Below are 26,031 nucleotides of genomic sequence, written 5' to 3'. Positions count from 1 at the left end.
AAGGACAGGTGAGAGGGTGTCCAACAACATGGAACGCAAAGGCCAGAAGGAAACACTTGTAAAGTAAGTGGTGATTAAACTGGACACCTCCCCCCCTCCCCACCTGGATAGTAGCTGCTGTTCATCGTCCAGGGATCTTGGCATTTGATCATGTGTGCTATTTTGCATTGTTATCTAACTGTTTCATTATGTCTGTCTTGATTATAAATCCAACAAAGTCAAGGAAAAGTCTTACACTTTCCATGTGTTATTTACTTGGATTCTGATAAAATTTGGCAAATCTGTCCCATTTTGAAGAAGAATTTATTTTCTAAAGGCACCATTACACATTTAAAGAAGAATAAATAAAAGGTCACTTTTTCATGTCAATTAGATGACATATTATTCAAAAGAGTGATTGGAAAATGAGGAGAAAATCAAGTCACAGAGAAGTAGTGAGACTATGAATATTGTTATGTAGAGAGTTGGTATTGTGTATAAATAAGATGATATTAGATAATCAATTAAAATATTTACTTGAGCATTTGCTATGTTGAATGCTGAGGTGAAGCTGCAAAAAGACTATATATATACATACACACACACACACACACACATATATATATACATATATGCATTCTGTGGGGGAACTCACAATGTATGAATGATATATAGAATAACTGAAGAATAATTAAATGATAAACCACGTATTACTGAGATTCTTGGTACAACAGAAAATGAGAGAAGAGGGATAAATATCACCTAAGCCTGAGTGGGAGCAGGATGGAAGACAGGAAAGCACAAAACCTAGGTGAGTCAAACTCTTTTCTCTATTGAGACTCAAATCTGGGCAAATGTCAAAACAGAATCATGGCTCTCTAGGAAAGGCTCTTCTGTGAGGACCTAGGACTTCACACCTTTCCCTACCTGAGAAAAACCAGTGCCTTTCACCCTGCCTAAAGTAAACATCAACTGTACCTTGTAAAATGGAACCTCCTGGTAGAAAAATAAATGATCTAGAGGGCATGACAGTCTACAGAAAAACACAGAAAGAACAGATGGGGCTTCAGAAAGGGGCACAGATGTCATTGCTATGGGAGGCCATGGGAGAACGTATGGAAGCTGGTTTGAAAATGAAGACTGGAGGACTACAAAAGCTGGATAAGGGCATTTAATGATAGTTCTTTTGATTACTACCAGGCTGCCCCATTACCCAGGCCCTACTTAGGGAGTTCTGGGATTCCTGCACAGACATGATGGGCCTAGACCTCTAATAGAACACTGTCTCCACTGTCACTGGTCATCTCCAACAGGAACAATGTAGTGGACCCCTCTGTGGGCCCCTGCAGGACCCTGCCCTCAATGTGGAGCCATAATGGAAGGGACTGCCCCATTCTCTAAAGAGAGGTTGGGTCAACATACTCTACCACTCGAGGAAGATGGGTCTGGCAATGGGTGCAGCCTAGAATGTTCCTAGCCATGAGCATAGAATTTAAGCTCAGACATACAGGGATGCAGAGGTTACATGGGCTCTTGTACTGAATATGGACCCCCCAGATCAAATAGATGGGGCTTATAGCTAATAATACTTATATACTTTTCCCATATCTGGGAGCTATTCTCTGCCTAGATCTAGCTTTCTAGTCCTATTTTCAATCCTGACACCATTTCTCCAGACAATACCTTTGGTCCAACTGCATGTTAGCTATTGGCTCAGGCAAAAATTAGTAAAGTCATATAGGTCCCTTGGAATATACCTACAATAGACCTACTAGCTTTTTCCAAAACGAAGACCCCAAATCTCATCTGCTCTGTTCTTGCCTTTAGGTTCCTGATTATTAAACAAATTGTTTTGCTTTATATCTTAATGCTTTTTCAGCCACCAAGTTGCAGATGCTACTGTGGTGCCAACCTGACTTCCCTGGGCAGATGACCTCACTAACGTACCCTGGAACCCCACCTCTCCAGAGCCTACGTTACAATGTGCAAGAATCCAGGTTCAAACTCCTGGTTCCCACTTGCAGGGGGGAAGTTTTACAAGTGGTGAAGCACGGCCGCAGGTATCTTTCTGTCTCTCTCTTCCCCTCTCAATTTCTGTCTCTATTAAAAAAGATTTTAGTTATTTATTAATGGAAAGGAGGAGAGAAATAAAGAACTAGCCATCACTCTGGTACATGTGCTGCAAGGGATTGAACTCGGGACCTAAGGCTTGAGAATCTAATGCCTTATCCACTGCACTACCTCCCAGACCACTAATATTTATTTTTACTGTTTTTGCTACCAGGGTTGTCATTTGGGTTCAGTGCCTAAACAATGAATTCACTGTTCATAGTGGTCATTTTATTTATTTTTTGATAGAGACAGAGAAATAGAGAAACCTACAGCACTGCTTCAATGCTTGTAAAGCCTTTCCCCATTGTGAGTGGGGGACCACTGCAGGGGCTGGAACCCTGGTCCTCACAGAAGGTACTATGCTCTCTACTAGGTACTTCACCATTTGGCTCTGGGTGAGCACTGTGTCTTCTAAAGGAAAGTAATAGACTTTTAGATCCAGATCAACTTGAAGACATAGTAAACCCGAATCCTCTTGTACCCTATAGTAGAAAAAAATATATACACAGCAGGGAAGAGATTTTAGAAACTACAGTGAGGTGTGTGTGTGTGTGTGTGTGTGTGTGTGTGTGTGTAGGGCCTTGCTTCTCCTGGTTCTCAGTCTGTGTACACCCTGAAGCAAAACAACATTCAGATCAGTTGAGAAGACTTTCCTGTATGATTCCTCTCTCTCTATCTCTCCTCTCTCTGTCTCTCTCTCTTTTAAACTATATGTTTATTTATTTCAACTCAAAATTTCCAGATTAAAAGATGGCATTAGAATTTTTTTTTTTTGCATAGGTAATGTTTTCTCGTGAGAAAAAAAAAAGGCAGCTGTTACTCGGGCTGCAGAAGTAAGCCAGCCCTGTTCCTAAGATTGGGCCCATAGTCCCTGGGCTGTAGATGCAGCAGGGCCCTGAGCCTCTGTGTGTAAGGCCTGACACTGTGGGGATGTATGCTTCCTCTTGGTGGGAGGAGAACAGTCTGCTCCTCATCCCCAGCACTGTCACAGATGTAGGGGATAGAATGTTGAAGGAGTTTTATTGAACCCGACCAGATAATTAGGTTACTATAATTATTAACTGGTTGGACACATCCTACATGTATCTGTGCATCTTGGGAGGACAGCTTGGCACATCTTATAACAAAAACAAAAACAAACAGCTATCAAGAGCTTCATATATATATATATATATATATATATATATATATATATATATATATATATTTTTTTTTTTTTTTCCCCTGGAGAGACCTTCATTCTAAGAATGCTAGGCACAGTCTGGGCTCTTTTTACTTCAACAGTCTGGAGTGCACATGAGAAAAAAACAGAGCTGCTTCAGCCCCCCTCCCCACAGTTTTTATAAGCCCTGCAGTGCTGGGTGGCTTCTTTGTCCCCACACCAGCCGCCCCGCAAGGTGTACACACATTTAGGAACATTGTCTTCCAGAAAGACAGGAAAGGCCAGGAGAGGGAGCACAAGGATACTAGATGTTTATATATCTAGGTCTAGGGAAAAGTCAGAGAAAAAGAGCCAGGCCAGGAGAAGCACTGAGAAATTGACATGGACTCTATTGATGCACTCTGGGGGGCAAGGGAGAGGAAAAGGAAAGTATAGTCTGCTGTTTGTCAATCATGTAGAATAAATTTTTAACAGGTTGTATTGAAGTCAGACCTAAAAATGCAATGTAATTTTATAGCTTTCTGAACTACCAAGCCTTTTTTTTTTTTTTTAAAGATTCATTTACTAATGAGAGAGAGAGAGGGAGAGGGAGAGGGAGAGAGAGAAAGAACAAGAACTCAAACATCAGTCTGGTATACGTAAACCAGGGATTAAACCTAGGGCCTCATGCTGGAGAGTTCAATATTTTATCCACTGTGTCGCCTTTGGATACCTGAAGTACTAAGTCTTTATTAGTTATGCGTCTGACTGGAGTCATTCTGGAACAAGTGAGTCAAAATGGCGAGCATTTGGCGTCACGTGGAGCCCAGCAGACCTGATCCATGAAATGCTTGGCTATATGAGTCAGAACAATCTCTATCACTCATAGCCAGGCATTCTTCCCCATCACAGTCACAATATAGGAGGCTGTTGGTGAACATCTTTGCAGTGTTGGGGAAAAACTGCTTCATCTCTTTAACAAATTCACAATGACCCTCTCCCATGACTGCAGAGTCCTAGGTGCTGTGGTAGGGGCATAAAGCAGACAAAGGTGCTGAGTCTGAGAGGCAGATGCGACAGAGACAAGCCAGCAGGCTGTGAGAAAAGCTGTGCTAGGGAACCAGAGGCAGTGGTGGAAGAGCATTTAGCACTGAGCACATGACAGATGAGCTGAAGCCTGAGTGAACAGAAAGGAAAACGAAGCAAAGACCTGGGTTCAATCCCCTGGTCCCCACTGGCAGGGGAAGCTTCACAGGTGGTGAAGTAGTGCTGCAAGTGTCTCTCTTCCTCTCTCCCCTTCTCTCACCTTATTTCTCTCTGTCTCTATCATAATAAAAAATTTAAAACAAAACGAAACAAAAAACCCAAAATTTTTAAAAGGAATATTTAGCTCCCATGCTTCCTTTTTGGACCTGTTGCTATCTCTCTCTGAAGTGAACAGCAGCCTTAAAAAGCATGAGGTCCTGAGTTAGCTTCTTTGCATGACATGTGCCTGGGCTTTCTCTTCCTTATTCTCATGTAAACAAACAAACAAATCTTAAAAAAAAAAAAGACACATGAGTATCCGGAACACTGTGGTGTGACAGGAATACTGCTGCAGTGAGTTGAGAGGTATTGGAGGGAAGCTGCTCTGTGTCACATGGGGAGGTTGGCTGGCTGGTGGCACAGATACCTAGACTGGAGCACAAGAGGCAGGAGAGGTGGGGAGGTGACTGTGTATGCTGCTCAGAGAAGTCCAGGCAAACATCCACTGTGACTTCCACACAGGCCGAGAGGAGGGAGGATACAGAGACAGAAAGTAGAGGTGGTAATGCTTGAGAACTCACAACAATTCCAGACTGAGAACAACTACAAAAAAAAGACACCATGTAGTGTCAGAAGTAAAGGTGCAGGTCAACTCCATTTGGGACACATTTTTCTACATGATTATTATAATAAGAAGCAAGCAATGGCTCACAAGGATAATCAAGGTAGTTTAGGATTGAGAGTTATAAATTACTGAGCAGGTTAAGCTCAGAATTCTGGAACCTAGAGTTTTCTTTAAGAGAAGACAATGGGGATCTGGGAGGTAGCAAAGCCCAAGGGCCAGTGAGTGTAAAGATCCTGGTTTGAGCCCCAGCTCCCCACCTGCAGGAGGTCACTTCGAAAGCGGTGAAGCAGGTCTGCAGGTGTCTATCTTTCTCTCCTACACTCTGTCTTCCCTTCCTCTCTCCATTTCTCTCTGTCCTATCCAACAACAACAGCTCTGACAACAATAACAACTACAACAAGCACAACAACAAGGGCAACAGAATTGGAAAAACAGCCTCCAGGAACAGCGGATTCGTAGTGCAGGCACCGAGCCCAGGCCTGGAGGCAAAAAAAAAAAAAAAATTAAGAGAAGACAACTAATGATGCCAGCTGGTTTAGCAATGGCATGATGTGAGGTTTGTTTATTATTAATAGTGGTCTACATGATTTTATTTATAATTAAAATTTATTATCTTTACGTGTTGGACAGATAGTCAGAAATCGAATGGAGGAGAGGAAGAGAAACAGAGATACCTTCAACACAGCTCCACCACTTGCAAAGCTTCCCACCTGCTGGTTTTTCAAACCCAGGTCCTGCGCATCATAATTTGTGTGCTCAACCAGGTGCACCACTACCCAGGCCCACTTTACATAATTGTAAGATTACAGATCCACACCACACCCACTATCAAAGTTCTGCACTGATGTAGTGTTTTTAAAAACAGAAAACTTGCCCAAGACATTCTGGTATGGTGAGTTCTTACAGTATCTGAGTACTTGAAAAACGAGTGTCTTAGGAAATGGCTTGCTGAAAATATCTATAAACAGAGAAAGAGAAAAGGCAGGAGAAAAAGATAACGCTCCTCTAAGGTTTCATGTACTGATTTTGATGATAACTAAGGAGCAACTGATAAAGTCTGTAGCTGGGATGTCTTTTTGGACTGCTGGAATCTTTTTTCATCATAACTTAGTGGAATTCCAGTTTCAAAGTGGCCGTTCTGTCTCTGACCCTCCTACTTACATCTTCTAACAACTCTGTGATTACATGGGAACCATCTGGATAATCTAGGATAATCTCACCTCAAAATCCTTCACTGAATAATATCTGGAGAGTTTCTTTTGTTATGTAAGGTAACATATTCACAAGTTTTGGGGCATTAGGATGTATATATATATATTTGATATATATCTGCCTACCACATACTAAATCTGTATAAAATCTATATAGTTGGTTTTTTCAATGAGTCATATATTCAGTATTTCAAACACTGAGGTCTCAGACAAAGGAAGATCCTATGTAAGTCAATGTTGTAGAGCCAGATGTTGTAGTGCGCGGGCTGCAGAGAAGAGAGAGAGAGGGTCCGGAGCGAAGAGGAAACACAAATCTTTATTCGCGCTGGCACCTCAGAGTTGGGTGTTAGAGAAGCAGGTTGGGCCACGTGGAGGTAGAGAAAATGGCCGCCTCACGCAGTAAACTTTCCTGTGTCTGAACACCAGAGTGGAGCGCGGCAAGAGAGCGAGGTGCGGAAAACAAAGGGTTTTTATAGGAGTAGCTTTCGCGAGAATGGGAAGGGGGAGGAGTAACCATAGCACTCCAGGATAGGATGATAACTCTCGTGAGAATGGGAGGGGGGAGGAGTAACCAGAGCACTCCAGATATGGCGGGGATATAGACAATGTCCTGAGGGCACAACATGGCTGAACAGGCACTCCGAGAATGTCCCAACTCTCCAGGGAACTAGCAGTAGCCTGAGGGGACAACATGGCAGATGTGACTGCATTGGCACAATTTCCCAGCAAGTCAAGGTGACCCAGATATTAAGGTCTTTATGCTATCAAGTGCAGTGAATTGAGGAGCCATCGGAGGAGAAAAAAATAAAAATGATAACAATTTGTTTCAGACACCATGTATTTTCTCTTTGCTTTCATTTTACACTTTTTTTCAGTGTGTTTGTTATTTCTTATGTAAAGGTAGATTGATAGTACTGGGTTCATGGTAACTTCTACGTAGCAAAGGAAAACCTTGAACAAGAGTTGGAGAGTCTCACTTCTCAAAATTTACAGCAGACTGTTTAGTAACCCAGGTCCTCATGTTTCTACCTGATGTGCATTTTAAAAAATATTTACTTATTTATTCCCTTTTGTTGCCCTTGTTGTTTTATTGTTGCTATTGATGTCATTGTTGTTGGACAGGACAGAGAGAAATGGAGAGAGGAGGGAAAGACGGGGGGGGGGAGAAATATAGACACCTGCAGACCTGCTTCACGGCCTATGAAGTGACCCCCCTGCAGGTAGGGAGCCAGGGGCTCGAACCAGGATCTAACGCTGGTCCTTGTGCTTTGCACCACCTGCTCTTAATCCAGTGCACTACTGCCCAACTCCCTGGCATGTGAATTTTAAATGAATGTTACTACTGCGATCTTTGAGGCAGAAAGTCAGGTCATGGGCTCAGACTCAGACTGCTCAATATAGGAGCTGACCTTTGGGTAAGCTAATGAAACTCTCTTGTCTCAGTTCCCTCATTTGATATACAGAGATAATAGCAGCAAGTACATAGTGTAAACATAAAGTGAAAGATAAAAAGCAAGTAGAACAGTGCCTGGAACACAATGAATGATCAATAAAAGTTATTATTATTGTTATTTTGCCACCAGGATTATTGCTGGGGCTTGGTGCCTGTATGATGGCTCCACCATTTTTGTTGGATATTTCCCCCCTTATTATTTTTCTTTCTTACAGAGACAGAGAGGAATAGAGAGGGAGAGAGAAGGAGAAGGAGAGAGAAAGAGAGATACTTATAGTATTGCTCTACTACTCACAAAGCTTCCTCTTAGCAGGTGAAGATCAGAAACTTGAATTTGAGTACCTACACATGGTAAGATGTGCACTCTACCAGTTGTGCCAACACTCAGTCTCCCTATTATTATTATTTATTTTGGCCCTCATTGTCTCTCGTGGCCATTTTATTTCTTTTTTGATAGAGGGTGAAACAGAGAGAGAGGGAGAGAATGACAAGAGAGGAATGACATCTGCAGCACTGTTATACCACGTGTGAAGCTGCCCAGCTGCAGCTGGGGACTCAGGTTCTTCAAGTATGGTAACGTGTGCATATGGGGTGAAACACCACACAGCTCCAAAGCAACTTTTAAAGAATCATCATCACTGTTGTCCTTATCACAGTAGGCAAAAAGGACATATAATAGATATATTTTCTTAGTGATGGGTCAGATGATTTTTTAAGATCAAGGTTTTAGATTATCAATATATTACATATAAAACTTATTATCTCATTATAACCTGCCAGCCTTGCTAATAAATCTGTGTATTCTTAGCATATGTATCTGTTTAGCAGAAGACAGGACTTACACTAAAACTAGAGGCTTATAGATTTCTAAAAACACCTTAAGAAAGTTCAGCATGGGCTGAAGGGGTGAGTATAATGGTTAAATAAAATATTTTCATGCCTGAGGCTCTTAGGTCCTAGGTTCAACCCCCAGCATCACCATAAGCAGTGCTCTGGTCTCCTCTCTATCTTTCTCTCTGTGTCTTTCCCATTAACATAAGTAAATAAAACGTTAAGAAAGGAAGTGTATTATATAGTTTTATGCCCATAAATACCAACACTATAGTTTTCTTGGATCAAAGATCACTTTAAAAAAGTAGACATGCATCCATGTATACTCATTGGTAGCTTTTCAAGAATGTTCTACAAGGTCCAACAAGTCAGTTTTGAGAGTGAGCCCTCAAATATCTCTCTTCTACATGTGAAATGTGAAGAGTGGCAAGTGGAGTGGATGTGTGTTTTACTGAAAGTCAGTGGCAGAAAATAGAGTACACTCACAGCTGGAGCAATACAGGATGAATTTAAACAGCGAATTTGAAATTAAACTAAAAATCAGCTTGTGTGAGCCACTGGGGGCGGGGGAAGCACTGATTTTGGGCTTTCTGATGATGTTTTTAGAGTGAGACAGACCCTAGACTGAGAGCCAAGCGAAGCTTCAGATGCATATTTCTTCTCTCTTTCAAATGAATTTGAAGAGACAGAAATTGCTAGCAGAACACAGGAACAAAAATGAATATTACATTTTTACCTGCCAGAAACTATCTTAAACTATCTTAAACTCAGTTAATTGAATCTGCCCTCGTGGCTGAAATTATTTCAGCTTCAGACAGATTTTAGCAACTTCATTCCCCCTTTCACTTCTCTTCTATTCACACTTCTATAAGACAGCCTCCCACTGACTTTTTTCCTCCTGTTTTAATTTAAGGTAGAGATGGGGAGAGAAAAAAAGGAGAGAGATGACTGATACCATCATACCTTTTGTGTCTGGTGTGCCCATGTGGTGCTAGCAACTCAAACCATGGTCCTGACATGGTAAAGTATGGACTCTACCAAGCGAGCTACCTCCTAACACTTAAGCCTATCATTTCTTTCTTTCTTTTGTTCCCTTTAATACTAAAACCACTGTTATTTTACTCAATGTATTTTTGTATTCATTTAGGTCACCACAGGTACTAAAAAGGTAGCTTTCTTCTGTCTTTTTCTGCTTGGCCCCTATCTGGTAAATACATTGCTTTGGTCTATAAAGCACTTTCTAGATAACTGGTTCTGAGATTCACCTTCAGTTTCAGCATCATTTATTGGGATTATAGTTTCTCAAACTGACATAACTCTCATAAGACACCTTAGAAATGAAAAGGTTTTTAGAGGAAAACAAAGTCCCAGTTATGAAAAATGGAATGTTTTTGTTCTCATTTCTGATGTGGTGACAGAAGGGAAATATCAGCTCCCAGAAGTCCCCGAGAAATAGTTGACAATATATGTGTAGTGTTTTTCTTTCTTTGGGAGGCCTGCTTCATAATACAACCAGTGTGTTTAAAGAGAAAAAAGAATAAACAAGGCCAATTCAACCAATGAGAGATGGTTTCTTTGATAGACACGCATACATATAAATGCTCATAACCTTCCCGTTACAAAAACACTGAATTTAATTTAGGACTTCAAGAGTTGGGAAATTAAGAGTTAATACTTAAACTCCACCCTTGATTCATCTGGTCATGCCTGAGTATTACTTCTCCTATAGCAAGCAAGATCACCTACTGTTTTGAGACCACAGCCAGAGAGTGAAATTGGCTATAACATTACTTTGTCATAATGGAGGGAATTAGAGATGAGGCTGGAGCACCAGCCTGGTTGCTCTTTGTATAAGTGATAGCAGGTGGCAGGACAGGAGGGAAGGAAACAAAGACAAAGAGTGAGAAAGAAGGCACATTTTCTACAGGTAGATAACATCTTGTTTTCTAGCTTGTTCCTACTGAGGACATCCGAAAAGCAGGACATTGGCTGCTGTTCTCATCACAGCAGCCTAGCCTAACAGTGGCCTTACACTGCCACAACAACTTGATAGAACACATGAATCATAATAATCAGAGCTGGTCTTATAACTTCTTATGCAATTGTGCAAAGGGCAGGAAATGGAGGATTTCTATTCAACTGAATAGCCCCTTGGTTTGCTTTCTTTAGGAAAGGTTTGAATAAATACACCTATGACACATGATGCTTCATACTTGCTAAGGTGAAATAATCAAACTTTATTTCTTTATCATAAATATCTTAATCTTTTAAAAATATCTATTATTCTTATTCTTATTATTATGTTTTTGCCACCAAGGTTACTGCTGGGGCTTGGTGCCTGCAAGATGAATTCACTCCTCCTAGTGGCCATTTTACCCTCCTTTCTTTTTGTTAGATAGGACAGACAGAAATTGAGAAAGGAATCTCCCACTTCCTCTATAGAGCCTATATTTCCCCCAGTCCTGGAATTTCTAGGTAGGGCTCACTTTCCTGCATGCTTCTCTCCAGTCATACCAAATGATATTGCATCTGCCAATTCCAACCTAATCAATGCAATGAGTACCATTTCAGCATGCTTCACTTCAGACTGTGTCCAGTGACGTCAGGCATGGAATGCCAACCCTTCACACTCATTACTTGGGTGAGACCTTTCCTTTCATGGTATTCTCTAATTCCATCCCAGAAGGTTCACTTCCTAATAAAGTCCCAAAACCTAGATATAGACTAGGTTCCACTGGATAGAGCATATGTTCACATAAATTAGGGCAAAATATATACCTGAAAGCAAAAATATACAATAGTCTGAAGTGAGTCAGTATCAAGTTCATAATGAAATAGTGTCTACTTAGACTTAGATACCTTCTTCACCTACTTCCTATTACAGTTCTCTCACTTACTCCAAAGCTAACCTTAGCAAAGCAAGGACTGCAAAAGATGAATAAGGACAAGAGATTGGCATACTTTAAGATGACTCTTTAGTCGCTAACAGGCCATTCCACCAGCAGGGGCCCTAATCAGGGAGGTTCCCAAACAGACTTGATGGGCCTAGAACGTGAATAAATCTCTCTCTCCATTGTAACCGGTCATCTCTATGAGGAACAACAAAATAGACCCCTTTGTGGGCCCCCATAGGAGACCCATAGGAGACCATATTGATCCCTCAACTTGGATCAATAATGGTAGAGAATGTTCCATCCACCAAAGGGAAGATGGACAACATACTCTATGCAACATCTGAGGAAATGGGTTGATACTGGGGCAGAATGGAATGTTCTTACTCATGACCACAGAATGTGAGCTCAGATCTAGAGGGATGCAGAGGACACACAGGCTCCTAAGCTAATTATGGACCCCAGATCACATCAAATTGATGGAGTTTAGAGTCAACAATATTTAGTTATCCCTTTCCCATATTAGGGAGCTACTTTATTCCCTGATCCAGCTTTCTGGTCTTTTTCCATCCATGACATCATCTCCCCAGACAATAATTAGGATCCACCTACATATCAGATTTCAGGGTCAAACAAAAAACAAACAAACAAACAAACAAAACTACTATAGCCACAGGCCCTTTGAAATATAACTAAAATATGCCTACTAGCTATCTACAAAATGGAGGACCCCCCCACCTCTTCATCTGCACTATTCCAGCCTTTAGGTCCATGATTGTTCAACAATTTGTTTGGCTTTGTATGTTAACTCTCTTTTCAGCCACCAGGTTCCAGATGCTAGCAGGATGCTACCATACTTCCCTGGACAGACAACCCCACCAATGTACCTTGGAGCTCTGCTTCCCCAGAGCCCTTCCCCACTAGGGAAAGAGAGAGATAGGCTGGGAGTATGGATTGGCCAGTCAACGCCCATATTCAGTGGGGAAGCAACTACAGAAGCCAGACCTTCAACCTTCTGCATCCTACAATGATCTTGGGTCCATACTCCCAGAGGGATAAAGAATAGGAAAGCTATCAGGGGAGGGGATGGAATACGGAGGTCTGGTGGTAGGAACTGTATGAAGTTGTACCCCTCTTACCCTATCGCTTTGTCAATGTTTCCTTTTTATAAATAAAAAATTTAAAAATTAAAAAACTCAAGGGCAACAAAAGGTAATAAATAATTAAATATTAAAAAATGTTGGATTGGGGAAATGGATCAGTGGTGTTGAGCACATATGCTGGGTTCATTCTCTGACAGAGTATAAAACAAAGAACAAACATTGGAAAAAATTTTGGAGGCTAGAGAGGTAGCTTAGTTGTAAAGTGTCTGCTTTGTATGTGTGAGGCCGTGAGTTCAAGTCCCAGGACTGCCTAAGAAAAGTGGAACTCCATACATAGTGGAGAAGTTCTCTGGTCTCTTCTTACTCTAATTAATTAATTAGCTGATTAATTAATTTTATTTGATAGGACATAGAGAAATTGAGGGGAAGAGGAGACAGTGAGGTAGATAGACACCTGCAGTGTTGTTTCACCACTTTTTTTTTTTAATATTATTAGTGACTTAGTAATGCTTAACATGATTGTAGGATAAGAAAGGTACAATTCTATACAATTTCCACCACCAGAGTTTTGTATCCTATCCCCTCTGGTGGAAACTTCCCTATTCTTTATCCCTCTGGGAGTATGAAACAAAAATTCTTTCTTTCTTTCTTTCTTTCTTTCTTTCTTTCTTTCTTTCTTTTAAAGCTACTGAGAGGATCTAATTTAGTTGTTTGACTAGAACAACTAGAACATTGATGTAGAAAATGACTTCAGTTCTTTAGTTTGACTTTGACTCCACTATCTCCAATGTTCCAGTTAGACAAGGTGAAAGAAGAAGCAATTAGAGTTGGTTTGAGTCCTGAGTCTATTAGCTCTGTGCCTTTAGGTTCAGATTCCCATGACTTCCATTTCCTTCTCCATATGAATGGGATAAGATTCTCTAAATTATGGGGTAAAACTCAATGAGATAGAGCAGGTGGAAACTGTATGCATGGCGGGCATTTGACTTTAGTGATTGAGGGTTCTTAGGAATTTTGAAGACAGAATCAAACTGACTCCAGATGCCTAGTGTTTTGTCTCCCAGGTATGAGACTGTCACATTGTGACTAATGCCACCACCATATACTATTCACCAGGAAGATGTCCCTACCCACTGTAACCAGAAACCATTTGTTCATCCTGTGATGCTTCTTTTTGGAGCATTTTCTTAAGTTGGCAGGAGCTGCTTTATCTATTGGTGCTGCCAAAATTCTTTATAGGGTGCTAAAGGTGGAAGCTCTGGGGACAGAGAACTAACCAGGAAACTCAGGAGAAGATCTATACCTGGTTGGCCTAGCCATGGGGCTGTGAGAATCTCTTTTCATAAATATTGTATTAGCTCTGCCCTACCCTGCTTTATCTCTTGGTCAGGAGTGAGGAATTAAGCTAAGAAGCCTACTTATAGTTTAAAAGCCCTCAGCCTCCCATAGCCTACAGGGAAGAAAAAGAACAAAAGAAGCTTTTAAAGCCACTGTGCTCCAATTCAGGGACTAAAATAATATTGGAACAACTGTCAATTTCCACAAGTATGAACCTTTTAAGTACCTAACTTAGATACAAGTCATACCAGGCAAGAGTGATCAGTAATTTGAAAAATACTGAGAGAGGGACCTCATAACATACTATATAGAATGGTCAAACCAACAAGAAGAAATATTGGAGAAATGAACCAGGACAAGAATCCAGCTAAAAGCCCCCCAAAGGTTGAAGCACAAAACAATGAGGTCAACATCCAAACACTAGTTAAGGAAATAATGACAGGAGTGAGTAAAGAGTTTGAAAGAACTGTCATCAGAAAATGCAGAAACAACCAATGAGACTCTGGAAGAAAACACTAATTATCTCAAGGTTATTAGAGAGCTGAGAGCTGAAATAGCTAAGAACACAACTTGCTAAAGAAGCTAAAAGAGTATCAGAACAGGGTAACAAAATAGATGTACTCCAGAAAACAGTAGAGGGGAGAAAGAATAGAATAAATGAGGCTGAAGACAGAATTAGCAAGATCGAGGACAAATTAGAAACAACTAAAAAAGGAGAGATCTCAAAAAGAGATTAAGAGATACTGAAAACAACAACAGAGACCTGTGGGATGATTTCAGAATAAATAACATATGCATTATTGGCTAACCAGAGGAAGAAAGAGAGGGAGGGGAAGAAAGCATTCTTCAGGCCATAATAGCTGAGAACATCTCTAGTCTAGACAACATAAAAGACATAAAGATTCAAAAAGCCCAGAGCGTCCCAAAAAAGAATTACCCCAGACTTAAAGACACCAAGACACATCATATTTAGAATGGAAAGGAATAAGGATAGAGGATCCTGAAGACTGCAAGAGAAAAACAGTCACCTACAGAAGAAGACCCATATGATTAGCAGCAATGGCCCACAAAAGGAGCAGGAACAGCTATCCTCATATCTGACATGATAGACTTTAAAATAAATAAAATTAAAAAGATAAGGATGGACATTACTTAATGCTCAGAGGATCAGTCAATCAAGAGGATTTAACAATCATTAGCATCTATGCACCCAATGAGAAGCCATCTAAATACATTAAACATCTGCTAAAAGAGCAACAGCAATATATCAACAGCAACACAGACATAGGGGACTTCAACACCCAACTCTCTCAGCTGGACAGATCATCCAGGCAGAAAATCAATAAAGAAATGAGGGAGCTAAATGAAGAGATAGATAAAGTAGAACTATTGGACATTTTCAGAGTCATTCACCCAAAGAAACTGGAATACATATTCTACTCAAGTTCACATGGATCATTCTCAAGGATAGACCTTATATCAGGCCACAAAGACAGCATCAGCAAATTCAAGAGCATTGAAATCATCCCAAGCATCTTTTCAGACCACAATGGAATTAAACTAACACTTAACAATCAACAAAAGATTAGTAATAGTCCCAAAATATGGAAGCTCAACAGTACACTTCTTAACAACCTCTGGGTCAAAGAGGAAATCAAGGAAGAAATCAAAATGTTTTGAGAGTTCAATGGAAATGAAGACACAAGCTATCAAAATATTTGGGACACAGCTAAGGCAGTACTGAGAGGGAAGTTTATAGCCATACAAGCACACATTAGGAAACAAGAAAAAGCACAAATAAACAGCCTGATTGCACATCTTAAAGACCTAGAAAAAGAAGGACAAAGGAACCCTAAAGCAACCAGAAGGACAGAAATCACTAAAGTTAAGGCAGAAATAAATAACACTAAAAATAAGAAAACCATACAAAAGATCAACACAAGTAAATGTTGGTTCTTCGAACAAGCGAACAAAACCAACGAACCTTTTGCCATACTCACAAAACAAAAAAGGGAGAAGACCCAAATAAATTGGATCATAAATGAAAGAGGAGATATCACAACAGACACCGCAGAAATTCAACATATCATGCGAGGCTTCTATGCAAGGATGGTTTAATATATGTAAACCAACCAACGTGATCCACCACATCAATAAAAGCAAGACCAAAAACCATGTGGTGATATCAGTAGATGCAGAGAAAGCCTTTGACAAAACACAACATCCCTTTATGATCAAAACACTACAGAAATGGGAATAGATGGAAAATTCCTGAAGATAGCGGCATCTCTATATAGCAAACCTACACTAACATCATACTCAATAGTGAAAAACTCGTAGATTTTCCCCTCAGATCAGGTACTAGACAGGGCTGCCCACTATCACCATTACTATTAAACACAGTGTTGGATGTTCTTGCCATACCAATCAGGCAGGAGCAAGGAATTAAAGGAATACAGATTGAAAGAGAAGAAGTCAAACTCTCCCTATTTGCAGATGACATGATAGTATACATAGAAAAACCTAAAGAATACAGCAAGAAGCTTTTGGAAATCATCAGACAATCTGGTAAGGTGTCAGGCTACAAAATTAACATACAAAAGTCAGTGGCATTCCACTATGCAAATAATAAGTTAGAAGAAAAAAATCCAGAAATCAATACCTTTTACTATAGCAACAAAAACAATCAAGTATCTAGGAATAAACCTAACCAAAGAAGTGAAAGACTCAAGGAAATTGAAAAAGACAAAAAGAAATGGAAAGATATTCCATGTTCGTGGGTTGGAAGAATCATCAAATGAATCATCAAAATGAATACATTACCTAGAGCCATATACAAATTTAATGCAACCCCCCATCAAGATCCCACCACATTTTTTAGGAGAATAGAACAAATGCTACAAATGTTTATCTGTTACCAGAAAAGATCTAGAGTTGCCAAAACAATCTTGAGTAGAAAGAACAGAACTGGAGGCATCACAATCCCAGATCTCAAATTGTAGTATAGGGCCATTGTAATCAAAACTGCTTGGTACTGGAACATGAATAGACACACTGACCAGTGGAATAGAATCGAGAGCCCAGAAGTGAGCCCCCACACCTCTGGACATCTAATCTTTGACAATGGTGCCCAGACTATTAAATAGGGAAAGCAGAGTCTCTTCAACAAATGGTGTTGGAAAAAAATGTGTTGAGAAATGCAGAAGAATGAAACTGAACCAGTATATTTCACCAAATACAAAAGTAAACTCCAAGTGGATCAAGGACTTGAATGTTAGACCAGAAACTATCAGATACTTAGAGGAAATATTGGCAAAACTTGTTTCCACATAAATTTTAAAGACATCTTCAATGAAATGAATCCAATTACAAAGAAGACTAAGACAAGCATAAACCTATGGGACTACATAAAATTAAAAAGGTTCTGCACAGCTAAAGAAACCACTACCCAAACCAAGAGACCCCTCACAGAATGGGAGAAGATCTTTACATGCCATACATCAGACAAGAGTTTAATAACCAAAATAGGTAAAGAGCTTGCCAAGCTCAACAACAAGTAAACAAATAACCCCATCCAAAAATGGGGAGAGGACATGGAGAGAATATTCACCACAGAAGAGATCCAAAAGGCTGAGAAACACATGCAAAAATGCTCCAAGTCTTTGATTGTCAGAGAAATGCAAATAAAGACAACAATGAGATACCACTTCACTCCTGTGAGAATGTCATACATCAGCAAAGGTAGCAGCAGCAAATGCTGGAGAGGTTGTGAGGTCAAAGGAACCTTCCTGCACTGCTGGTGGGAATGTCAATTGGTCCAACCTCTGTGGAGAACAGTCTGGAGAACTCTCAGAAGGCTAGAAATGGGATATATCCTAAGGAACCCAACACACCCATCCAAAAAGATCTGTGTACCATATGTTCTTAGCAGCACTATTTGTGATAGCCAAAATCTGGAAGCAACCCAGGTGTCCCACAATAGATGAGTGGCTGAGCAAGTTGTGGTATATATACACAATGGAATAATACTCAGCTATTAAAAATGCTGACTTCACCATTTTCAGGCGCACTTGGAAGGAGCTTGCATAAATCATGTGAAGTGAAATAAGTCAGAAATAGAAGGATGAATATAGGATGATCTCACTCTCCGGCAGAAGTTGAAAAACAAGATCAGAGGAGAAAATACAAGTAGAACCTGAACTGGAGTTGGTGCATTGCATGAAAGTAAAAGACTCTGGGGTGGTGGTGGGGGGAATACAGGTCCAAAAAGAATGACAGTGGACCTAGTCAGGGTTGTATTGTTATATGGAAAACTGGGAAATGTTATGGATGTACAAACTCTTGTATTTACTGTTGAATACAAAACATTAATTCCCCAATAAAGAAATTTAAAAAAAATAAATCAATACAACTCTCTACTGCCAAACACAAGACTTAGTGCCACTATCTTGTGGGATAAAAACAAGTCCCCAACAAGTTTATTTTTTAGTCAGAGAACAAGGGAGAAGGGAAGGGAGAAGAGGTAGAACCAGATCACTTTAGAGCAAGAGATGTTGGGGATTGAATGTCCATGAATGAGAGTCCAAGGCTTTGTCTAATGTACTACCTCCTCCTGGGCATGGAGCACTGAGAAGTGTAAGGAAGGAAATCAACTCCCATCCTCTTTGATGGCTGCTTGGTTCTGAGGCAGGTAAAATCACATGTAAACTAGAAAAAAATGAATTTACAACCTTGTCATCCTTATTTACTACTTCACCAGAAAGTGTTCGTATGCTTCTAAATTCTGCTTTTAAGACCCCTTCTGTTGCACTGCTTGACGTTGTAGTCTATTTACATAATCAATGTTTTACCTGGGTCCCACCCTGCCTGCAGGGTATTGGTTTAATCCCCACTGGTTAGATGGAAGCTTTCTATGTTCTGTTCATGCTTTTTTTTTTTTTTTTTTTGCTCTGCCCCCTCTCCTCGTCATTTCCTTTCCCTTACCACTTCCAGTGAAGAGATGCATAAAAGGCGATGTATCTGATTAATAAATGAGATACTGCTTCCCAGCTCAGCTATGAGTCCCTGGTCATCTGTCTCCTGATTGCGAAGCTAGACCAGCAAATGGCACCTGAACAGGGACTGGCATATGGCACAACAACGTGGGATCTATCCTGCCCATGCCCCAGATAAGTAAAGCCTTCTGGCTACCTTTCCACTATGGGCTGCCTTTCTACTTATGAAGAGGTTTCCCAAATCCTCTGCTTTTCCTTCATAAGACAGTTTCTCTGTCTCTGGAACATTTTGCTCTGGGCCACACTTTGGTTCCCTGACCAGGAACTTTGGTTTCTTATGACTGTGATCTTAGAGCTTGGGAGATGCACAGAGACTTCTCCTTGGACTTTCTGGATTCCCTCTCCCATTTTTCCCAAGGAGAAGGACTACATTTTGCTCCAGGCCACACTTTGGTTCTTTGTGACCGTGATCGTAGAGTTTGGAAGATGCACGGAGATTTTCCTGGGACTTTCTCGACTCCCTCTCACGTTTCCCACAGAGAAGGACTACTCTAACTTGAAGAACATTCTCCAGTACCCTGGAAGTCCCCATGAATGGAGAAACATGGTTAGTTCTACCCTCCTGATTCAATTCTTTCTTCGATGGGAAGACACTTTTAAAAATGGGTGCCTGCAGCAATCCAGCAGGAACCGTCAGAAGCACCCTAAATGGAATTTCAAGGAGCTTTTTGGACTAGGACGCCTTCCGGGGACTCATGATGCTACATGGTGAGATCTGGATAATCTGGTTCAAGGTGAAAGAAGCAAAAACTGCCTACCATTTTTCTCTCGATTCCCCCCTCGTTGTTCTCTCTGAATATCTTAAGTTTGCTGTTTGCTTTCAGTTGCGTTTCATAAGAGAGTGATTTGAATGACTGAAATTTTGTATGACATTGACTTAAAAAAATGCTGGATGCAGCCATGATTTTTAGAGACATCAAGAAACAATCCAAAAAATTGTTTTTTCCTCTTATGATTTTTTTTAATGTCTTGGTATAAATCTGAAAAGTTTAATCCTGAAAACTATGAGTTATGGGCGGGGTAGATAAAGCAATGGTTATGTTAATGATTCTTATGCCTGAGGCTTCTAACCATGGTTCTTTTATTGAGTTTAAACTGTTTAAACAACCTTAAAATCATACTAGAAAGGACTTCCAGTTATAATGGAGTTATCAATTATAGTAAACTTCTAATCTTCTACAAGTTTTGCTTCACAAGTAAGTGAATTACAGCTGTCAAGTCTTCACATGAAAAAGAATCTGCTCAAATGAAATCCCCAGAAATCCATTTGGACCCCTGTTCTCTGACATCACCCACAAAATGGCATGTCTACAATGCACCTCCCAAAACCAATGATGTGACCTCACATGACCTGAAGAAACTGATTCACAGACTCCAAAGCTCAGTCTCTACAGAAATGCAGAATTACAGTGGTTGACCTTCCCCATCGAGGCAGATGTGCAGCGTTTCATCCCCTGGCATTTCATCTGTGGTCATTTGCTTTGGACTGATGCTTCCACTGGACTTACTGGTACACCTCTTGGACACTTTACACAACTTTACAGAAGTTTCCCTTTATGCTGCTGGGTTTCTCAAAGACTGACAGCATCAGTCCATGGACTTTGCAGCCAGAGCCTTGGGACTTTATAGGCAATGCCCCCTTGTCTGCAGCCCTGCCCTCAGAAGCAGGAACCCCCCCCCTGCTTACTAGGTCCTGCCCACAGAGGCAGGAAACACCCTTTGAGGCATGAAACGCCCCCAGAAGGCAGGAGATGCCCACAGAGGCAGGAAAAGCCCTTTGAGGCATGAAACACCCCCAGAGGCAATAGATGTCCCCTAGAGGCAAGAAACACCCTTTTGCCTGATAGGCACTACCCTTTGAGGTAGGAAACGCCCCTTCAGGCCTCCCCTTGGTATCACACTGGTTCTTGCTGCTCTCTTACTTGTTCCTCCATGTCTTGTGCCAGTTCTTTTGAAAATGCCTGTACGATATAGGTTTCTGTTAACCCCACACTCCTGATACTATGGCCATTAGTTTTAAAAAAAAGGGGTAAATGTTGGTATGCTTCTAAATTCTGCTTCTAAGATCCCTTCTGTTTCATTGGTTTAATCCCCCCTGCTTAACACTGTATTCTATTTACATAACCACTGTTAACTAAGCACTACCCTGCCTGCAGGGTATTGGTTTAATCCCCACTGGTTAGATGGAAGCTTACTATGTTCTGTTCGTGCTCTCTTTTTTGCTCTGCCCCCTCTCCTCATCATTTCTTTTCCCTTACCACTTCCGGTGAAGAGATGCATAAAAGGCGATGTATCATCTGATTAATAAATGAGATACTGCTTCCCAGCTCAGCCATGAGTCCCTGGTCGTCTGTCTCCTGCCCGCGAAGCTAGACCGGCAAGAAAGTGGTCTGTTTTCCAAAGATCCATTTTTCTTGAAATATTCCTCATCATGTAGCTAGGTCCTTTCAATGAGTTACACTCTCAATTTGTCATGTCTATAGATATTTATTATTATTTTTTTCACTTTTGCTATTTGGAAATTTTTATTCTGCAGTACAGTATTAATATTGACATGCTCTGCTAACACACAAAGACCTTCTTTCTTACATTGTTTAATGTATACTCTCAAAGTGAAGAATGGTATTATAAAATAGGACTTCTTGAATTTAATCAGAAAATAAAACACATCTATTCAAAGCCAGGACATTTAAAATTCCAAATTAAACCTAAAGCATGTTTAGAGGTTAGTTATTATTAGTCCTAAACTTCACTGTTATATTTGTATCATAGATCTTTGGCACAGATTTAAAAGTCTGAGCTTTTTGGATTTTCCAGTTTCAATTAATATCTACTCACTTCAAATCATTAATGATGCTTATTCAAGTTCAGTGAATGAAATGAATAATTTTTACCATTTTATTCTTATGAAAAAGCTGTTGGCTTAGCAAGACATTTCTTTCTGGAAGAAAGTCCTTTTGAAAGGAAGCGTATTAAAACATGGTGTAAGAATCACCAGAGAAGAATAGAAATTCATTCTAACGCAGTGTACCATGTACAAATGCTGTCTTACAAATACGATTATTTAATTTAAACCTTAGATCTGTCAAGCTCCATTACTTCAAATGGAGCCCATCGCTTCTTGAGTTCATTATATATCGAGATATTACAATTTATGTTAGGTTGAGCCACTGCTGAGATACAAAGAGGTTTAAAATTATACAGCACTGTCAGTAAATAGAGAAAAGTCACTGCAGTGTTTGGAAAGGCAAGAAGTCATCTTGCTAAATGAGGATCCAAGCTGTCCTGTACCAAGAATGTTACTAATAAATAAAAGGCCTCTGGGAAAAGTGCTGAGCGTACGCTGGATCTATTTTCAGCTTGCATCAGCAGCTGCTGCCCCTGGGATCACATCTTTACGCATACTCTAAACCATATGTAATCACTCCAGTGCTGCAACCAGTAAGATAATGAAAGAGCATGGCATAAATCTATACTTGAGTGGAATGCTAAATGAGAAAAATAATACAAAAAGGGGGGAAATACACCACATTTTCAAGTCATTAAGAAGAAAGACTTTGACATATGAAGTGTTGCAACCATTAATAGCACTTATCATATAGAGTGGAGACAAAGAGACAAATTAATCAAACTGACAGAACTGGGACATTTTATGCTAATGCAGGCTCTTGAGTTATAGTCTGTATTCCTCTGCGTCTGGAAAACTGATACCATTACAGGGCAGGAAATTGCATGAATAACATGCAACAGATCATAAAAATTCACACACCAACTGCAGAAACACTGCCAAAAGCTCTGTAAAAACAAGGATGAAGACCTCAACATAGATACTAACAGCAAGTAGTGAATGCAAGCAAATCCAGGAATATCTTCCATTCATGCACTGTAGTTAAGTATAGGCTTCTAGCTTGTAATTATAGTGATGAACATGAAGCCTAGAGAGTGAATTCCACAGCTAGCCAGAGGAACTGCCCAGCCTTGTCAAGGCTATTGCCATTAGCTGGAGTGAGTGCTGCTCTGACCTAAATTTCCTGGCCAGGTTGTGTTAGCTTTAAAAAAATGTAGCATAAACATTAACTTAAGACTTAAGGAAAGGAGAGGCATGAATTGATAATGCAAAGATGAACAAAAATCTCTCATGTATATCTGAATGAGTGGTAGAAATAAAAGAGAATCCCATACTTATCATGAACATTTTTATGTTGGGTTGTCAGAAAAGTAATGATGTATTTTTCTGTGCAAAAATATGTCATGACTTTTCCCACAACCAATAAAATGTATACTATCTCCCTCCCTCAAATATTTCCCATTTTATGAATAAGCTGTAATTAAAAGTCGATGGCAGGTAAATCCTTATGAAAACTCAAGGGAGCAACTACTCCTTGAGCTCTAAGTGTGAGCTCCTAAGATGGCTGGTAAAGATAGATCTACTGACTTATTACTATATTGATTCATAATGAGTGTTGCCCTAAACATCTTTCTCCCTGAAGGAAGTTCAGATATCCTTGATACTGTGAGAGGAGTAGTTTTCTTACGTAAAACTCCAAAGGTGTTTTCCCATAATTTTGCTTGTGGGTGTAGTGATTCTCTCTCAATCTCTCTCTCTCTCTCTCTCCCTCCCTCCCTCCCTTCCTCGCTCCCTCCCTCCCTCCTCCATCAACTATACCCCTGAAGTTTTGTAATTTTGTTAGCCACTGCTAAATTACAAATGATAAAAAAAATCTCAAAAACAACAACAAATGAAAAAAAAGGTCACCAGGAGCAGTGGATTAGTAGTGTAGGTACCGAGCCCCAGTGATAACCTTGGAGACAAAAAATAAATTAATTAAATAAAAATAAATATCAAAAGCACATTTTCTCATAAAAATACAACATGAACAGAAGTTAGGCATTGTTGGAAAAAGCTCATCCAAACTCGAACCCAGTGATACATTTTTGCTGGCATTCAGGCCTCTGGCCTTCAATAATTTGGTTATAGTCCCTCCACTTGTTCTTTTCCACTAGGGTTATTGCTGGGGCTCAGTGCCAGCACTATGAATCTACTGCTCCAGGAGGCCATCCCCCGCTTCTTCCTCTCTTTCTTTCTACTTTATTTTTATTTGACAAGCTAGAGATAAATAGGGAGGGAGAGGTAAGAGGGAGAGACAGATAGACCTATAGATCTATAGACCTGCTTACTGCTCATGAAGCATTCTCCTCATCTAACACACACCAGTTTTTCTGCCTCTAGAACTTTGCTGAGGGATGATGCCCTTCATCTTTAACATTAGCCAAGTTGCTACCATCTTGCTATTGTATTAGATGATAGATTTTTCAGACTACAAACAACATTGCCACTACTACTACATACTACTAGCATTCCTACTGTTCAAATGAAGCTTCACAGGCAGTGACTCAGTGCTACAAGTGCCTTTTTCTCTCTTCCTTTCCATCTCCTATTCAACTCTCAACTTTTTTCTCTCTTATCAACTGAAAGAAAAAAAAAAAGGGAAAATGACTGTTGGGAACAGTAGAGTTGTTATATAAGCACAGAGCCCTTGTGGCAGAAAAGGAAAAGAATGGAGGGAGGGAGGGAGAGAGGGAGGAAGAGAGAGAGAGAGAGAGAGAGTGTGTGTGTGTGTGTGTGTGTTATAGGTACATAGTCAAGCAATGCTGAGCCTAAGATGACCTTTCCCAACCTGCTGAAATCCCATCCACAACTCCACTTCTCCAGGAGGTCTCCATGGAACTATATTCTTCTTTGTATTTTCATTGGCCTTTCACTAATTCCTAGATTACAGAGTTAATTATTTCCCTCTTCCTTTGAAGGGAAAATATCTATGCACTGTATAAATTATAAGAAAAGGAAAGGCAACGCTTGAGATCTGGGAGCTCAAAATGCATTGCAAGTTCAAACAACTAATTTCCCAGCAAAATTTTGGAATGAGATTTCCAAACTGCCTATCCTTGCCTTTGCTCCCTAGACCCTGGGCTATCAAAAATATTACCTGCACTGGAAAATGGAAATGTTTCACCTAGTGCCAGTGCCAGTGTGAAAGTTCTTACAGTCATGTAACTTGTGTATTAAAGTCTTGTGTATTATAGTCTTGTTTCGGGAGTCTGGTGGTAGTGCAATAGGTTAAGTGCACATTGTGTGAAGTGCAAGGACCGGGTGTTAAGGATCCGGGTTTGAGCCCCGGCTCCCCATCTGCAGGGGGGTCACTTCAGAAGTGGTAAAGCAGGTCTGCAGGGGTCTTTCTCTCCCCCTCTCTGTCTTCCCCTCCTCTCTCGATTTCTCTTTGTCTTATCCAATGGCAATGATAGCAAGAACAATAATAACCACAACAGCGATAAAACAACAAGGGCAACAAAAGGGAAAAATGGCTTCCAGGAGCAGTGGATTTGTAGTGCTGGCATCGAGCCCCAGCAATAACCCTGGAGGCAAAAAGTAAAAGCTCTAAGGACTAGGCAAAGTCAATAAAAGTCTAGTCTCTCTCTCTCTTTAACTCACAACAAGGAACACTTCTATTACTGGAAATTATCACTGTGTTCTTTCCACTACTGCATAATTGTTTTAAGTGATGGCAATATTTTTTCAATGATTTATTTGAAAAGTACCACTCAGCCATGAGTCCCTGGTCGTCTCTCTCTCCCGCCCGCGAAGCTAGCCCAACAGAGAAGGAAACCTAACTGTTATTTTCAAGTTCGTCCCAGCATCAAATTGGTTGATCCAAATACTAGGGGATAGAGGGGGGCTGACGGGGGTAAGGAGGCAATGATTATCAGTATTTGTTTTCATAATGAGATGGGAGCATCTATCCCTTGCCACAGGCTTTGTGTTTGATACCATCATGCTTGTGTTAGAACCAAACAGCTCAGCACAAAGCCTAGAGTGTGAATTGTTGGAATCAAAACATTCTGATGACTTAATTTTTTTTTTTTTTAAATAGGGGTGGAAGGGAGGTTACTATGCCCCAAAAGGAAGGGTGTCTGCACTAAAAATTTATAGACACTTTGAAAGCTCATAACCTCATCAGAAACTCCTGACCTTATAGATGAGTAACAAAAA

The 26,031-nt window shown here is 40.3% G+C and overlaps 1 protein-coding gene across 5 annotated transcripts in view; it reads right to left on the bottom strand.

Moving 5' to 3' along the window:
* The window catches only part of BACH2 (BTB domain and CNC homolog 2), a 524,461-nt gene that overhangs the window by 57,181 nt on the left and 441,249 nt on the right, over positions 1-26,031 (bottom strand). The window lies entirely within an intron of this gene.

The sequence above is a fragment of the Erinaceus europaeus genome, chromosome 13, assembly GCF_950295315.1.
Source record: "Erinaceus europaeus chromosome 13, mEriEur2.1, whole genome shotgun sequence".
Lineage (NCBI taxonomy): Eukaryota > Metazoa > Chordata > Mammalia > Eulipotyphla > Erinaceidae > Erinaceus > Erinaceus europaeus.
Note: the sequence above shows the minus strand (reverse complement) of the source record. Positions and strands in the feature narration are given on the sequence as shown.